The following is a 16,164-nucleotide window of genomic DNA, read 5'->3' as shown; positions in this document are numbered from 1 at the left end:
GTTTTACGTTAAAAAATTTACGGGTCAGCGATACAGTTTTACGTTAAAAAATTTACGGGTCATATTTATACATACTCAGCTGTAACAAGGGATGGAGCTGTTTTTTTATCACTTTACACAACCAATCCCCAATTAACACTTTCCATATCTTCAAAAAGAACTGCACATTAACCATCTAAATACCATACAGAACAATCCCATTGAAAATTCAATCAAGCCGGCACTACTGGCAAGCAAGAATCACAACTAATCTGCCTAAAAAATGACAAATCATACATTATCTCCTAAAATAACACCACATGTATTACATGAAAGTTTCTAAAATAAACTTATGGGAAGTCAAGATTCTACATGATTCTAATAAAACAAAAAAGCATTTGTAATGGTAACTGCTTCAATCCTCAACTGATCATTATTAGGACATGTATAGCATATACTGACTACATTCATAAAACTCATTGACACAAAATGTCGAACACCTGATGTGCAACTCCGAACTACCACTGTTTTTATTACATTTTACATTCATAAAACTCATTGACTACATTCATAAAGCATTTTACGTTTTTATTACATTTTACGTCGAACCACACCCGAACCGCGGCTGACCAGCTTTGACCGAGACCCGAAACGGAGCCGAAAACCCGACATAATCTGAAGTGAACCCGAACCAAAACTCAAACCACATCAGAATCTGAGCACGAAATCTAAGTCGAACTTGAACCAAAGATACTCACCTCTACTGCAGTCGTCGTCGATGCAGCTCCAGCGTCGGCCGGCTGCCGTCGTCACCATCAACATCGTCATCTTCAAACATTAACACCATTCATCTTTAAACTAAATACAAAAAAAAATGTAACACCACGTAAAAACGTGTCCAGTTATACATAGACACGTGTCCTAAACTCTGATTATGTGAAAGATTGAATTTAAGGGACTAAAAGTGACAACAGTGAATCTATGCTTTCGCAAGGACTAAAAGTGTCAACATGTCAAACTTGGGCTTCTGAACGACCACAAGTGAAGACGATATTCTCAATTGGGTGATTGTTTCGGTATATGAAGTAGTTTGTGAAAATAATCGGACAAGTATAAATTACAAGGGTTAAAGGTGTCAATATGTGAATCTTGGTCTCCGAGTGGCCTTTTAGTGAAACCGAAGCTTCGTAATGTTCAATCATACTCCCAAGAATGTATGATAAAAATTTCACATGATTCCGAGATCATTAAGTATGATTTCTAAACTTTGGGTTAAAAGCGTCAACTTGATGAAACTTGCGTTTACAAAGGAATTTAACGAACCCGAGGCTAACGAGGTTTGTTTGTTCATCCTTGGGCTCCAAGAAAATAGTTACAAGGGCCTTGATTGCCAAAAATGGGGTTAAATAGGGTTAAAATCGTGCAGGGACTGAAATTGCCAAGTTTAAAACTGGTTGAGCTGGTAACCTAGGCACTCGCGTAGCGCGAGCCTGAAGCCTTTCACCGTCGCGCTACGCGACGGCCTTCGCTGGGCAGAATGTGCATGCCAGGTGCGGGTTTGGCTGTTCCACCGCCTTAATCTAGTTTGTAACGATGTTTAGAGCTATATGTCGGTTTAAACCACTAGCTAGGACACTTGGGATGATCTCTTAACCTCCTAAAACACCTGGAAACCATCAAGAACCATAGAAATCACTATATAAGTGAACCTCCTCTAGTGATCATAACTCACACTTGCAACATTCCATTGTGGGACTTAATCTGGAGCTTCCAGCAGTAAGGAGAAGACTTTCAAGTGTAGAAAAGATTGCTAGGACCATTAGTAAGTCTCTAATTACCTGTTTAGTTAATTAAATTAGCTTAATTGCTTAAAAGTCAAACTTAGTGCTTAATCAGTTTGACTTTCGTTTTAATTACATGTGGCTTAACCACTAATCAAATTGAAAGTGGTTATGAAACCACATTAGTATAGGTGATTAACCCCTGAAAGGGTGTCTCCTAATTACCTCGTTTGACTGGTTAATTGTCGGGTCAAAGCAGTTTGACAAAAAGTCAAACTGGACAGAAATGATAAAAATGATTCTAACTAATAAACCAGAGGTTCTAAATTATATTATAACATTCTAATGACTTGGTAATGATTATATAAACATGTTTTATCAGTCCTAATCCGATAATTAATCATCTAAGGGCAGATTATAACCGAAAGTCGCAAAATCTTGACTTTTGCTATGACTTCCAGTTCTGACCCATTCAAGCTTATTTCTTCCATGTTTTAAGCTTCTATTAGGACCATACTACATTGTAGTATAACTCTCTGAAGTTATATTGCATGGTGCCTAATCGTTGTCATTTATGCTCTTGATCGTAATTATGCTCATTAATGCCTAAAACGCCCTTTTTGCATAAAATCGAGATTCTTAGCAATATGAATGAACTAAAACCTTTGCTACTGATATTTAAGCATGTCCCGAAAATTTGACATCAGTTTGGGGTCTAGAATGGGAGTTATGCTCATTAGCGTAATTAAGGAACTTCTTAGAAATTAGAAAGCGTAATTTGCATAAGGCCCATCTAAACCCGATTTTTATTACCAAACTTTTTACCTACTGATGTTAAATAATATTTTTGGATTTTTAAAGATTTTTATTTATTTTTAAGCTGAACTTAACATAGGATTATAGTCTAGTTTCGGTAATTACCAATTTTACCCTTTTCATGCATAAAATGAGTTTTACATAACTTTTTGAAACCAAACTTTTTGCTACTGATCCTAAATGATAAATGTGTTATTTTGAACCCTATAAACTGACCAAAATATCAAATTTCCTATTTTTGCCATATTAGCCCTTTAAATCGCATATATAGCATTTTTAACACCTAGTATGGGTCAAAACTATCTTTATCATATAAAACTCATAACCTACTGATGTTTTAAACTAAATTACATAATATTACAGTAAACTAATGTTTTAAACTCAGAAACTTATTTTTAACCCCTAAAAGCCTATGTAAATTTACCAAAATGCCCCTGCGGTGCATAATTGGTTATGAAAGGTATATTTTTCATATAATAAGTATCCTACTGATATAACTCAATAAAATACATGTTGTTATTAATCTAATCAGACCTGGAACTCAGTTTTATAAATAAATTCTTTTACGAGCATCAAAATTACCAAAATGCCCTTTTGGGACTTATTTTGGTTTAAATTGCTTTTTAGGCATAAATGTTGATATACTTCTGATATATTGACATATTATGAGCATAATAATGATTAAGACCTGTTTATAGTTTATTCGGTTACCCGTTACGCATTTTCGCGTTCGGATCGGTTTACGTGACTAGTTTACGTAAAAGAGCAGAAACGGGCTTAACCTAGTCATTAAAACCTCTTTTTCCAGAATGTGTTTAGTCTACCCATAGTATACAAGTATCTAAGCTTGTCGGGTCTAAATCACATTCTATTCCGGTTTCCGTTTAATCCACCGGTTAGGTCCATAAGGTTTCTTTCTAGCTAATTGGTCTAAGTCTTCGACTTAAGTAAAGACCCATTAGCATCCTAATAGATAATTAAACCTTCTATACAGATTTATAGCTTCCGGTAAAAAGTGCCTTTTCAAGAAACTTAGGAATTTACTGCTACACCAGGTAAATACTTTTAACTTAATTTCCCTATACGGGCTTGGGATACGGTATATTAATACCGCTTGGTCGGGTATGGGATTATTTAGTCGGATTGTGATTTAAATAAATCTGCATAACCCGTTTTAATCTGTATTATTTGATAACATAAACATTTGGGGGTTAACGACCGTGTCCTGGATATCCTCGGCTCATTTATGTTAATAATGGCCACGACCTATGCACGGGGTGCAGGCATGCACCCGACAGATGCAAATGCTAAATATTAAATTACCCACAAGTTGGGGATAACTCCTTTGTGGGTTCTTTAAGTGGCGAGTCAGTTAATCATGTCCGGCTTACCAACCGGCCCCACATGTAAGACAAATAAGTAAAGCTGTATACAAGATCTTAACAAAGATTGTCCCAAGTTATAAATGATTTGTGCTTTGAGCACCTAAACCATTTTTCTCAAATGTTTTCAAAACGAGTCAGTTAAATTGTATTTACCAGTGTATACTGACGTATTTTTCTAAAGATTGATTGACAGGTACTTCTCGAAATAGGCTGGAGCTATAGGGTGTCATAGAGGATCTTGCAAATCCATTAGATACCCGGAGTCTGTAGTTCTTTTGTTTTCCTTTGTACATTATGATCCGCCTGTGGATCTTATTACATTCCGTCTGTATTATTCATAAACTCAAACATACAGACAGTATGGTTTGTAATAGTTAATTACCCAGCCTTCCGCTGTGCTATATTATTGTGTGTATTGACAATGATGATATCAACTACGTCACGATACTCCCCACCGGGCCCACCGGTAATACGTGGAATATTGGGGTGTGACAGGTTGGTATCAGAGCCAACATTGAGTGAATTAAACACTAACCTTTTGTGTTTAATCTCAATGACACAATAAGCACATTCCTTAGACTCTCGAGTCTAGGCAAAAGACCTAGGATGCATCTTTACTTTTCTTTTGTTATTATTATGTTTTGTTTTATTTTGTTTTCTTGTTTAAACAGGAAATCATCATTATGCCTCCAAGAGTACGAGGACGTGGCAAGGGTCCCATGCGCGGAGGACCATCATCAGCAGGACCGTCCCATAGGCGCACTCCATCGGCGTCTTTCTCCACTTCGGATTCTCGTGACTTGTGGGGTCAACCTTTCGAGCCAGCAAGACATTCTGCCTCGCTAAGCTCATCGCCTTCTTTTCACCCGTCCTTTGGATCACTTGCTCCTCATGAACCCCAACATTCGCATCACTCCCAACAATCTCACCACTCTCAAGAATCCTACCATTCGCATCATTCGTTGCAATCCCACTCTTTTCACCATTCCGAGTCTTTATACTCTCCAGGACAGTTCAACCCCGCTGATTATGTCAACGACTTTCTTGGTTATAACCCATTGGGCCCTGAGGACCATTTCTCCCAAGAAATGGAGATGGATGATGACCCCGATCCGGAAATGCAAACAGGAACCCCGGGTCACCCTATTAGTATATCTAGTGGGTCTTCATTTCAGGGATCACCATACAGTGGACCTGACTCATTCCAGGAGAAGATGGCTACTTACGACTGGTTCTTTACCCCATCTTACCATAGCTCTCCAGCCCAACCACCATTGGATGATCCTCAACTTCAAGCTATCTCTCCACCACCACTCCCGATAGAGGAGCCACCACAGCAGCCACCGCCACCTCCTGAGCCTCCAAGGCGAAAGAAGAACGCTCGCATATCCGTGAGAGGAGGACCCCGTTTTAGTTCTCCTCGTGATTCAAGTCCTTATCCCCCTATTCCAGAGGACCCCCAGTTGGGTGGACCCTCAAATGTGGCACCGGAGGCAAATCCTCCGCAAGTCTCTTATGCACCATCTCTGCCGCCGGAGGGATTTGATAACCCGATCCCGACGTACCCGGATCCTTCCGGGTACAATCCTTTTGAGAACCCAACGGGATACCCCTCGGATTATGCGACTCAAGATCCATATCTTACTGCTGCTCAGTACCATCACCTCTATCCTTCTACTTACCCTTCTATGCATCCGACGGTGTATCCAGGTCCGAGTTATCAGTACCCGTCCTACCAGCCGCCTTCTTCCCAGCAAATTCAGCAACAGCAACAAACCCAGGAAATTCTGGAAAGACTGGATAAAGTTGAAAACAAGGCTAAGAAGAATAAGGAAAGACATAATAGCTTTATGAAAGGCCTTGCGAACCTAATAAAAGGGAAGAAAAAGTAGAGGGATGTTTGTTTTCTTGCTGGTTGTAATCATGTCCCTGCGTGGACATTTGTTTTAATTTTCGCAATCAAGTCCCTGCGTGGACATTTGTTTTAGTTTCCAGAAATCCGGTCCCTGCGTGGACCCATTTTCCTTTCTGTTTGCCCCTGCGTGGGTAGTTTATGTTGTTTTTCCTAAGTCCCATTGAGGGCAATTGTACTTGTTTCATCGTAATGAAGTTTTCAACTTTGGTTTTAAATTGTATATCATATTATACCTTATTTTTATTTGTTCTGCCAAAGAAACTCTTAGAGGTATAACCTAGCTAATATATTAATTAGCTATGATGGTACAACCTTTTTAAGAAAATAAATCTCTGTTAACATCTGAAAACATGTTAACATTCCTAGCTGTGCGGTGTGAGAAACCACACAAGCTTCCAAAAAGGAACTTGGATTTCTCCAAGTCATATAAAGCCAATAAGATCAATGCGAATCTTGGCTAATGAACATCAGTGTGATATATACACCAAGACATCTATTCGTGATGCATGCTTTAAGCAAAGGTGTAGGAATGACAATGGAAGTACAATTTATAAACTCCTTGTCAAAAAGGCAATGAACTTTGTTCAGACCTTAAAAAGATCACTGACTTTGAGATCATTTATTAAGATCTCAACTCGTTCTTGTGGCAAGTCTTTTAAGCTATTCTAATGTCCTTTGAAACGAGTTTAATGATAGATAAAATGTCTTCTATGACATTGACAGCTGTGAAATTTCTATCTTTCCCCTGTCTAATAATGTATAGAATAATGCATTATGTAAACTTTTAGTTATGTCTTGAAATGGTCTAAATGGTTTAATAATACCATGACCATTGAAACATCAATGCAATGAATCTATACGTAATTTAAATATCATATTTGTCTATATTATAGTATTCAGAAATGGCTGGCTCTGATGAAGCGAACAGTCATCCTATAGAAGGCAATACCAGAATTAATATCACTGGTGCCGAACTTCAAGCGATGATCACCGCAGCAGTTTCTCAAGCGGTAGATGCAAAGTTTAAGGAACCGAGTGTTGTTCGGTCTCAAACTCACTCAAAAACCCATACTCAATCTCACACTCATAAGAAGAGTGAGTCAGAGCATTCATCTAACCAGGGTAATAAACCCAAAAGGCAGGTAGACCTTGAGCCGACCCCTAGGTACACCAAGGGTTGTACCTACAAATATTTTGTTTCCTGTAAACCAAGGGATTTTACGGGAGAAAAAGGGGCAATAGATTGTATGAAGTGGATTGATGAGATGGAGACGGTGATAGACATTAGCGGCTGCGCTAAGGAAGATGTAGTTATGTTCGCCTCCCAATCTTTTAAGGGCGATGCCCTTACGTGGTGGAAAGCACTCTTACAGTCCTCCGGGAAAGTCCATTTGTATAATCTGTCGTGGGAGAAGTTTGTCGATTTGGTTAAAGACACTTATTGTCCTCAACACGAAGTAGAACGTGTGGAGACTGATTTTCTCACTCTCGTGATGAAGGATCTAGACTGTAGATCCTATGTGACAAGCTTCAATTCCATGTCCAGGTTGGTACCATATTTAGTCACCCCTGAGCCGAAGCGCATCGCGCGTTTTATTGGTGGTTTAGCTCCTGAGATTAAAGGAAATGTGAAGGCTTCCAAGCCAACCACCTATAGATCTGTTGTGGATCTATCATTATCCCTCACATTGGATATTGTGAGGAGCAGGGCAAAGAAAAATTCTGAAGAAGGAAAGAGGAAGAGAGAGGATGATCAGTCCTCTCACTCGAATAAGAAAGGAAAGGGGAACTTTAGTTCCAAGAAAGGGCAGTCTGATGACAAGCCCAGATGCAAGACTTGCCATAAGAGACACTTTGGCAAGTGCAATCGGGACCCACAGGCCAAACCATGTGGGATTTGTAAGAAGAAAGGGCACAAGTCTGTTGAGTGCCGAAGCATCAAGGATGCAACCTGTTATGGTTGCAATGAAAAGGGGCATATTAAGACCAATTGCCCCAAGAACGCGAAGAAGCCTGAAGAGGCTAAAAAGAACAATGCCAGAGTATTCCAGATGCAGGCTAGGGAAGCGGTGAATGATGATAAAGTCATAACAGGTACCTTCCTCATCAATAATAATTATGCTAGAGTCTTATTTGATTCCGGTGCTGATAGGTCCTTTGTAGACCATAAGTTCTGTAAGTTGTTGAATCTACCTATTAAGACTCTAGACATAAAATATGAGGTAGAACTTGCCGATGGTACCTTAGAATCAGTTTCGACTCTTCTGGATGGATGTTCCATAGCTATTAAGAATCATTCTATTCCGTTGTCCCTTCTGCCAATGAAGTTGGCTGGTTTTGATATAGTTTTAGGCATGGATTGGTTGTCGCATAACCAAGCCCAAATTGCCTGTGATAAGAAGCTAGTTACCATCAAAACCCCTTCTGATGAACTAGTCACTATCCAAGGAGATACACAATATGGATTACCCGACAATATGTCCATTCTTAAAGTATCTCAGTGCTTGAAAAGTGGGTGTGTCATTTATGTGGCACAAGTGACTGTGGATAATCCAAAGCCGAGGATTGAAGACATTCCAATCATTTCAGAGTATCCAGATGTTTTTCCTGACGAATTACCTGGATTACCTCCTGAGAGGCAGGTAGAGTTCAGAATAGATATCCTTCCAGGATCTGCGCCTATAGCACGAGCTCCGTACCGCCTAGCGCCTACTGAAATGAAAGAGCTCAGAACTCAGTTAGATGATTTGCTAGACAAAGGTTTCATTCAGCCTAGTTCTTCACCTTGGGGAGCTCCTATTCTGTTTGTGAAAAAGAAAGACGGATCAATGCGTTTATGTATTGATTACCGTGAATTGAATAAAGTAACGATCAAGAATCGTTATCCTTTACCCAGGATCGATGATTTATTTGATCAACTCCAAGGAGCGACTTATTTTTCAAAAATTGATTTACGATCTGGGTATCATCAACTCAAGGTTCGAACAGAAGATGTTCCTAAAACGGCATTTAGAACGAGGTATGGACACTTCGAGTTTTTAGTGATGCCTTTTGGACTCACTAACGCACCTGCAGCATTCATGGATCTCATGAATAGAGTCTGTAAGCCGTATTTAGACAAGTTTGTCATTGTCTTCATAGACGACATCTTTATTTATTCGCGTAGCCAAGTAGAGCATGAGAAGCATCTTAAGTGTATATTAGGACTGCTTCGACAAGAAAAATTATATGCCAAATTCTCTAAGTGTGAATTTTGGCTTCGTAAGGTCCAGTTCCTTGGACATATTGTCAGTGAACAAGGTATCCAAGTAGATCCTGCCAAAGTAGAAGCTGTTATGAATTGGGAAGCACCAAAGACACCTACGGAAATTCGTAGCTTTCTGGGATTAGCAGGATATTATAGAAGATTTATTGAAAATTTCTCAAGAATAGCTGCACCGTTAACCTCTTTGACCCGTAAGAAGGTGAAGTTTATCTGGGGTCCGAAGCAGCAGGAATCTTTTGAGATCCTGAAGCAAAAATTGAGCAATGCTCCGGTTTTATCTTTACCAGAAGGAACTGAAGAGTTTGTTGTATACTGCGATGCATCACACACCGGCATGGGGTGTGTACTTATGCAGAGGGGCAAAGTAATTGCTTATGCATCGCGACAGCTAAAGGTGCACGAAAAGAATTACACCACCCATGATTTGGAATTGGGTGCCGTTGTATTTGCACTAAAGTTATGGAGACACTATTTATATGGAACGAAATGTGTAATCTACTCAGACCACAAAAGTCTCCAACATTTGTTTAATAAAAAAGAACTCAATATGAGACAACGTCGTTGGATGGAAACATTAAACGATTATGATTGCGAAATTCGCTACCATCCTGGTAAGGCGAATGTGGTCGCAGATGCTTTAAGCCGAAAAGAAAGAGTTAAGCCAATAAGAATCAATGCAAAGAGCATTGAGTTGAAGAATAATTTAAATGAAAGACTGTTGGCTGCTCAAAAAGACGCCAGGTTGGAAGATAATCTCCCAAACGAAAAGTTAGGTGCAACTGTTGAACAATTGACACCTGGTAAGGATGGAATGCTAAGAATGAATGGTAGAATTTGGGTTCCTATTCAGGGAGGACTTCGGGATGTAATCCTTCAGGAAGCCCATAACTCTAAGTATTCAGTTCACCCGGGGGGTGACAAAATGTATCACGATCTAAAAGCAAATTATTGGTGGATAGGTTTAAAGAAATCTATTGCCACCCATGTAGCAAAGTGCCTGACATGTGCTCAGATTAAAGCTGAACACCAAAAGCCATCAGGTCTTCTGCAACAGCCGGAACTTCCCACTTGGAAATGGGAAATGGTAACCATGGATTTTATAACCAAGTTACCCAGAACAAGGCACGGAAATGACACTATATGGGTTATTGTTGATAGATTGACAAAGTCAGCTCATTTCCTGCCCATTAAGGAGACTCACAGCTCCGATAAGTTAGCCCAGTTGTATGTTGATAAGATTGTAGCTCTTCATGGAGTACCAGTAGCTATTATCTCTGACAGAGATACTAGATACACCTCGCATTTCTGGAGAAGTTTCCAACGATCATTGGGCACACGTCTGAATTTTAGTACTGCATACCATCCTCAGACTGACGGTCAGAGTGAGCGTACTATTCAAACCTTAGAAGACATGCTTCGTGCATGTGTCATTGATTTGGGTGGTAGTTGGGACGATCACCTACCATTGATAGAGTTCTCCTATAACAACAGTTATCATACCAGCATTCAGGCTGCGCCTTTTGAGGCACTATATGGTAGAAGATGCCGAACACCTGTCTGTTGGGCAGAAGTAGGAGAAGCTCAGTTGTTAGGACCTAATATAGTCCTTGAGACAACAGATAAGATTATCCAAATTCGCGATCGCTTGAAAGCTGCCAGGGATAGACAGAAAAGCTACGCTGATGGAAAGCGAAGGTCTCTAAGATTTAAAATAGGTGATAAAGTTCTATTGAAAGTGTCACCCTGGAAAGGTGTGATGCGTTTTGGTAAAAAGGGCAAATTAAGTCCTAGGTATATCGGACCATTCGAAATCATCGAATGCGTCGGCAGTGTAGCTTATAAGCTGAACTTACCTAAGGAGCTAAGTGGGATTCATAATGTGTTTCACATTTGTAATCTCAAGAAATGCCTAGCTGATGAATCGCTAGCTATGTCTCATAAAGACGTGCAAATTGATGAAAGTTTGAGATTTGTTGAAAGACCTGTATCGATCGAGGATCGACAGATTAAAAAGCTCCGAAGGAAACAGGTGCCTATAGTAAAGGTCAAATGGGACGCTCGCAGAGGTCCTGAGTATACGTGGGAAGTCGAATCCACTATGAAGCAGAAATACCCTCACTTGTTCCAGTAAATCTCGGGGTCGAGATTTCTTTTAAGGGGGTGAGGATGTAACACCACGTAAAAACGTGTCCAGTTATACATAGACACGTGTCCTAAACTCTGATTATGTGAAAGATTGAATTTAAGGGACTAAAAGTGACAACAGTGAATCTATGCTTTCGCAAGGACTAAAAGTGTCAACATGTCAAACTTGGGCTTCTGAACGACCACAAGTGAAGACGATATTCTCAATTGGGTGATTGTTTCGGTATATGAAGTAGTTTGTGAAAATAATCGGACAAGTATAAATTACAAGGGTTAAAGGTGTCAATATGTGAATCTTGGTCTCCGAGTGGCCTTTTAGTGAAACCGAAGCTTCGTAATGTTCAATCATACTCCCAAGAATGTATGATAAAAATTTCACATGATTCCGAGATCATTAAGTATGATTTCTAAACTTTGGGTTAAAAGCGTCAACTTGATGAAACTTGCGTTTACAAAGGAATTTAACGAACCCGAGGCTAACGAGGTTTGTTTGTTCATCCTTGGGCTCCAAGAAAATAGTTACAAGGGCCTTGATTGCCAAAAATGGGGTTAAATAGGGTTAAAATCGTGCAGGGACTGAAATTGCCAAGTTTAAAACTGGTTGAGCTGGTAACCTAGGCACTCGCGTAGCGCGAGCCTGAAGCCTTTCACCGTCGCGCTACGCGACGGCCTTCGCTGGGCAGAATGTGCATGCCAGGTGCGGGTTTGGCTGTTCCACCGCCTTAATCTAGTTTGTAACGATGTTTAGAGCTATATGTCGGTTTAAACCACTAGCTAGGACACTTGGGATGATCTCTTAACCTCCTAAAACACCTGGAAACCATCAAGAACCATAGAAATCACTATATAAGTGAACCTCCTCTAGTGATCATAACTCACACTTGCAACATTCCATTGTGGGACTTAATCTGGAGCTTCCAGCAGTAAGGAGAAGACTTTCAAGTGTAGAAAAGATTGCTAGGACCATTAGTAAGTCTCTAATTACCTGTTTAGTTAATTAAATTAGCTTAATTGCTTAAAAGTCAAACTTAGTGCTTAATCAGTTTGACTTTCGTTTTAATTACATGTGGCTTAACCACTAATCAAATTGAAAGTGGTTATGAAACCACATTAGTATAGGTGATTAACCCCTGAAAGGGTGTCTCCTAATTACCTCGTTTGACTGGTTAATTGTCGGGTCAAAGCAGTTTGACAAAAAGTCAAACTGGACAGAAATGATAAAAATGATTCTAACTAATAAACCAGAGGTTCTAAATTATATTATAACATTCTAATGACTTGGTAATGATTATATAAACATGTTTTATCAGTCCTAATCCGATAATTAATCATCTAAGGGCAGATTATAACCGAAAGTCGCAAAATCTTGACTTTTGCTATGACTTCCAGTTCTGACCCATTCAAGCTTATTTCTTCCATGTTTTAAGCTTCTATTAGGACCATACTACATTGTAGTATAACTCTCTGAAGTTATATTGCATGGTGCCTAATCGTTGTCATTTATGCTCTTGATCGTAATTATGCTCATTAATGCCTAAAACGCCCTTTTTGCATAAAATCGAGATTCTTAGCAATATGAATGAACTAAAACCTTTGCTACTGATATTTAAGCATGTCCCGAAAATTTGACATCAGTTTGGGGTCTAGAATGGGAGTTATGCTCATTAGCGTAATTAAGGAACTTCTTAGAAATTAGAAAGCGTAATTTGCATAAGGCCCATCTAAACCCGATTTTTATTACCAAACTTTTTACCTACTGATGTTAAATAATATTTTTGGATTTTTAAAGATTTTTATTTATTTTTAAGCTGAACTTAACATAGGATTATAGTCTAGTTTCGGTAATTACCAATTTTACCCTTTTCATGCATAAAATGAGTTTTACATAACTTTTTGAAACCAAACTTTTTGCTACTGATCCTAAATGATAAATGTGTTATTTTGAACCCTATAAACTGACCAAAATATCAAATTTCCTATTTTTGCCATATTAGCCCTTTAAATCGCATATATAGCATTTTTAACACCTAGTATGGGTCAAAACTATCTTTATCATATAAAACTCATAACCTACTGATGTTTTAAACTAAATTACATAATATTACAGTAAACTAATGTTTTAAACTCAGAAACTTATTTTTAACCCCTAAAAGCCTATGTAAATTTACCAAAATGCCCCTGCGGTGCATAATTGGTTATGAAAGGTATATTTTTCATATAATAAGTATCCTACTGATATAACTCAATAAAATACATGTTGTTATTAATCTAATCAGACCTGGAACTCAGTTTTATAAATAAATTCTTTTACGAGCATCAAAATTACCAAAATGCCCTTTTGGGACTTATTTTGGTTTAAATTGCTTTTTAGGCATAAATGTTGATATACTTCTGATATATTGACATATTATGAGCATAATAATGATTAAGACCTGTTTATAGTTTATTCGGTTACCCGTTACGCATTTTCGCGTTCGGATCGGTTTACGTGACTAGTTTACGTAAAAGAGCAGAAACGGGCTTAACCTAGTCATTAAAACCTCTTTTTCCAGAATGTGTTTAGTCTACCCATAGTATACAAGTATCTAAGCTTGTCGGGTCTAAATCACATTCTATTCCGGTTTCCGTTTAATCCACCGGTTAGGTCCATAAGGTTTCTTTCTAGCTAATTGGTCTAAGTCTTCGACTTAAGTAAAGACCCATTAGCATCCTAATAGATAATTAAACCTTCTATACAGATTTATAGCTTCCGGTAAAAAGTGCCTTTTCAAGAAACTTAGGAATTTACTGCTACACCAGGTAAATACTTTTAACTTAATTTCCCTATACGGGCTTGGGATACGGTATATTAATACCGCTTGGTCGGGTATGGGATTATTTAGTCGGATTGTGATTTAAATAAATCCGCATAACCCGTTTTAATCTGTATTATTTGATAACATAAACATTTGGGGGTTAACGACCGTGTCCTGGATATCCTCGGCTCATTTATGTTAATAATGGCCACGACCTATGCACGGGGTGCAGGCATGCACCCGACAGATGCAAATGCTAAATATTAAATTACCCACAAGTTGGGGATAACTCCTTTGTGGGTTCTTTAAGTGGCGAGTCAGTTAATCATGTCCGGCTTACCAACCGGCCCCACATGTAAGACAAATAAGTAAAGCTGTATACAAGATCTTAACAAAGATTGTCCCAAGTTATAAATGATTTGTGCTTTGAGCACCTAAACCATTTTTCTCAAATGTTTTCAAAACGAGTCAGTTAAATTGTATTTACCAGTGTATACTGACGTATTTTTCTAAAGATTGATTGACAGGTACTTCTCGAAATAGGCTGGAGCTATAGGGTGTCATAGAGGATCTTGCAAATCCATTAGATACCCGGAGTCTGTAGTTCTTTTGTTTTCCTTTGTACATTATGATCCGCCTGTGGATCTTATTACATTCCGTCTGTATTATTCATAAACTCAAACATACAGACAGTATGGTTTGTAATAGTTAATTACCCAGCCTTCCGCTGTGCTATATTATTGTGTGTATTGACAATGATGATATCAACTACGTCACGATACTCCCCACCGGGCCCACCGGTAATACGTGGAATATTGGGGTGTGACAAAAAAACAATAACAGCAAAGTCCTATTTCTCTTTTCTGGTGTGTTTTACAAATGGTTCAGTTAAACAATGGTACAAAAATAATCGATTACTGACTTCTTGTTAATTCGGTAACGCGGTTTCAGTTATCGGTTCTGATATTACACCCTCACTTCTACCACTAACTATAAAGCTATAATATATAAAACTTTCATATCAAACACAATCCAGAACCTAAAAACCAATACTGAACTACAAAATCATATTTCACAAACCAAAAAAAGATCAATTAAAAACCCTAATATTAATATTATGACTTTAGCAAATCAGCATATATGAATTCACAGTGTATCAGAACAATATAAGACACCAAAACTCACCCAAAATCATGTCAAAAACCCTAATTTTAACTCATCAACGTAACTAAACCGCCATTGTCGTCGCCGTCGCTGATGGTGGCACTGCTGTTGTCGTTGACTGACCAACTCCATTATCTCTCTCCCTCTCTCTCTCTCTCTCTCTCTATCTTTGTGTTTTCTCGTGCTCGAAACAATCCGACGCCGTCACTGCCGCCGTGAACCTCCATTTCTGATCTGTGAGTAAGGGGTTTCAAGGAAGGTGGTTGTGGGTAAGGTGTTATGGAAAGATACCGGGAGAAGGGAGGTGGGGGTCTAGTCTGCTGGGAGATTTAGGTGTGTGACCGGAGTCACTGTATGCTCGCCGGAGCAATCGCCGGAATCTCTGCTCGGACTAGGGAGGGGTGTGCGGCTGTAGATGAGAGGATTTTAGGGTTTTTAAAATTAAATAAAGGAAGTGAAGGTTTAAAAAGGAGGTTTTGGAAGAGATGAGAGGTTTTGTGGGTGGTAGAATATGGTGGTGGGTAATGGGTAATGGGTTGGGATGAAGAAGATGAATCTGTTTTGGAAGAAATTAGGAGAGAGAGAGAGAGAGATGAAAGGAAATAAAAAGTAGGAGAGAGACAACCATTAAATGAAGAGAGAGAGGGGAGGATTTGACATTTAGGGTAAAAGACCAAAATGCCCTTTTATTTGGCAAAATCTGATTGGTTGAGAGTGGTTCTCGCGGTTCTTACAACTGGAGGTGGTTTTCATTTTAGCGGCTCCCTATATATATATATATATATATATATATTATGAACAAAACACATATTAAATCATACGAACTGAACTCGATTCCATTCAATTGAATTTTACCTATAACCTTATTAAATTGAATCTTATTCCACTGAACTCCAAAGGATGCTATTCAGCAAAATGA

General features: G+C 38.8%; 1 long non-coding RNA gene across 1 annotated transcript; it reads right to left on the bottom strand.

Annotated features, from left to right (window-relative positions):
• Positions 1-241: 241 nt before the first annotated feature.
• On the bottom strand, positions 242-15,769 carry LOC118485553. The gene is made up of 3 exons (XR_004876625.1): positions 15,467-15,769; positions 15,267-15,286; positions 242-807 (listed from the first exon to the last, which is right to left on the bottom strand). It is a non-coding gene; the product is annotated as an uncharacterized LOC118485553 (long non-coding RNA).
• Between the last annotated feature and the right edge of the window lie 395 nt (positions 15,770-16,164).

This window comes from Helianthus annuus, chromosome 13, assembly GCF_002127325.2.
Source record: "Helianthus annuus cultivar XRQ/B chromosome 13, HanXRQr2.0-SUNRISE, whole genome shotgun sequence".
NCBI lineage: Eukaryota > Viridiplantae > Streptophyta > Magnoliopsida > Asterales > Asteraceae > Helianthus > Helianthus annuus.
This window is presented reverse-complemented; position numbering and strand designations above follow the sequence as displayed.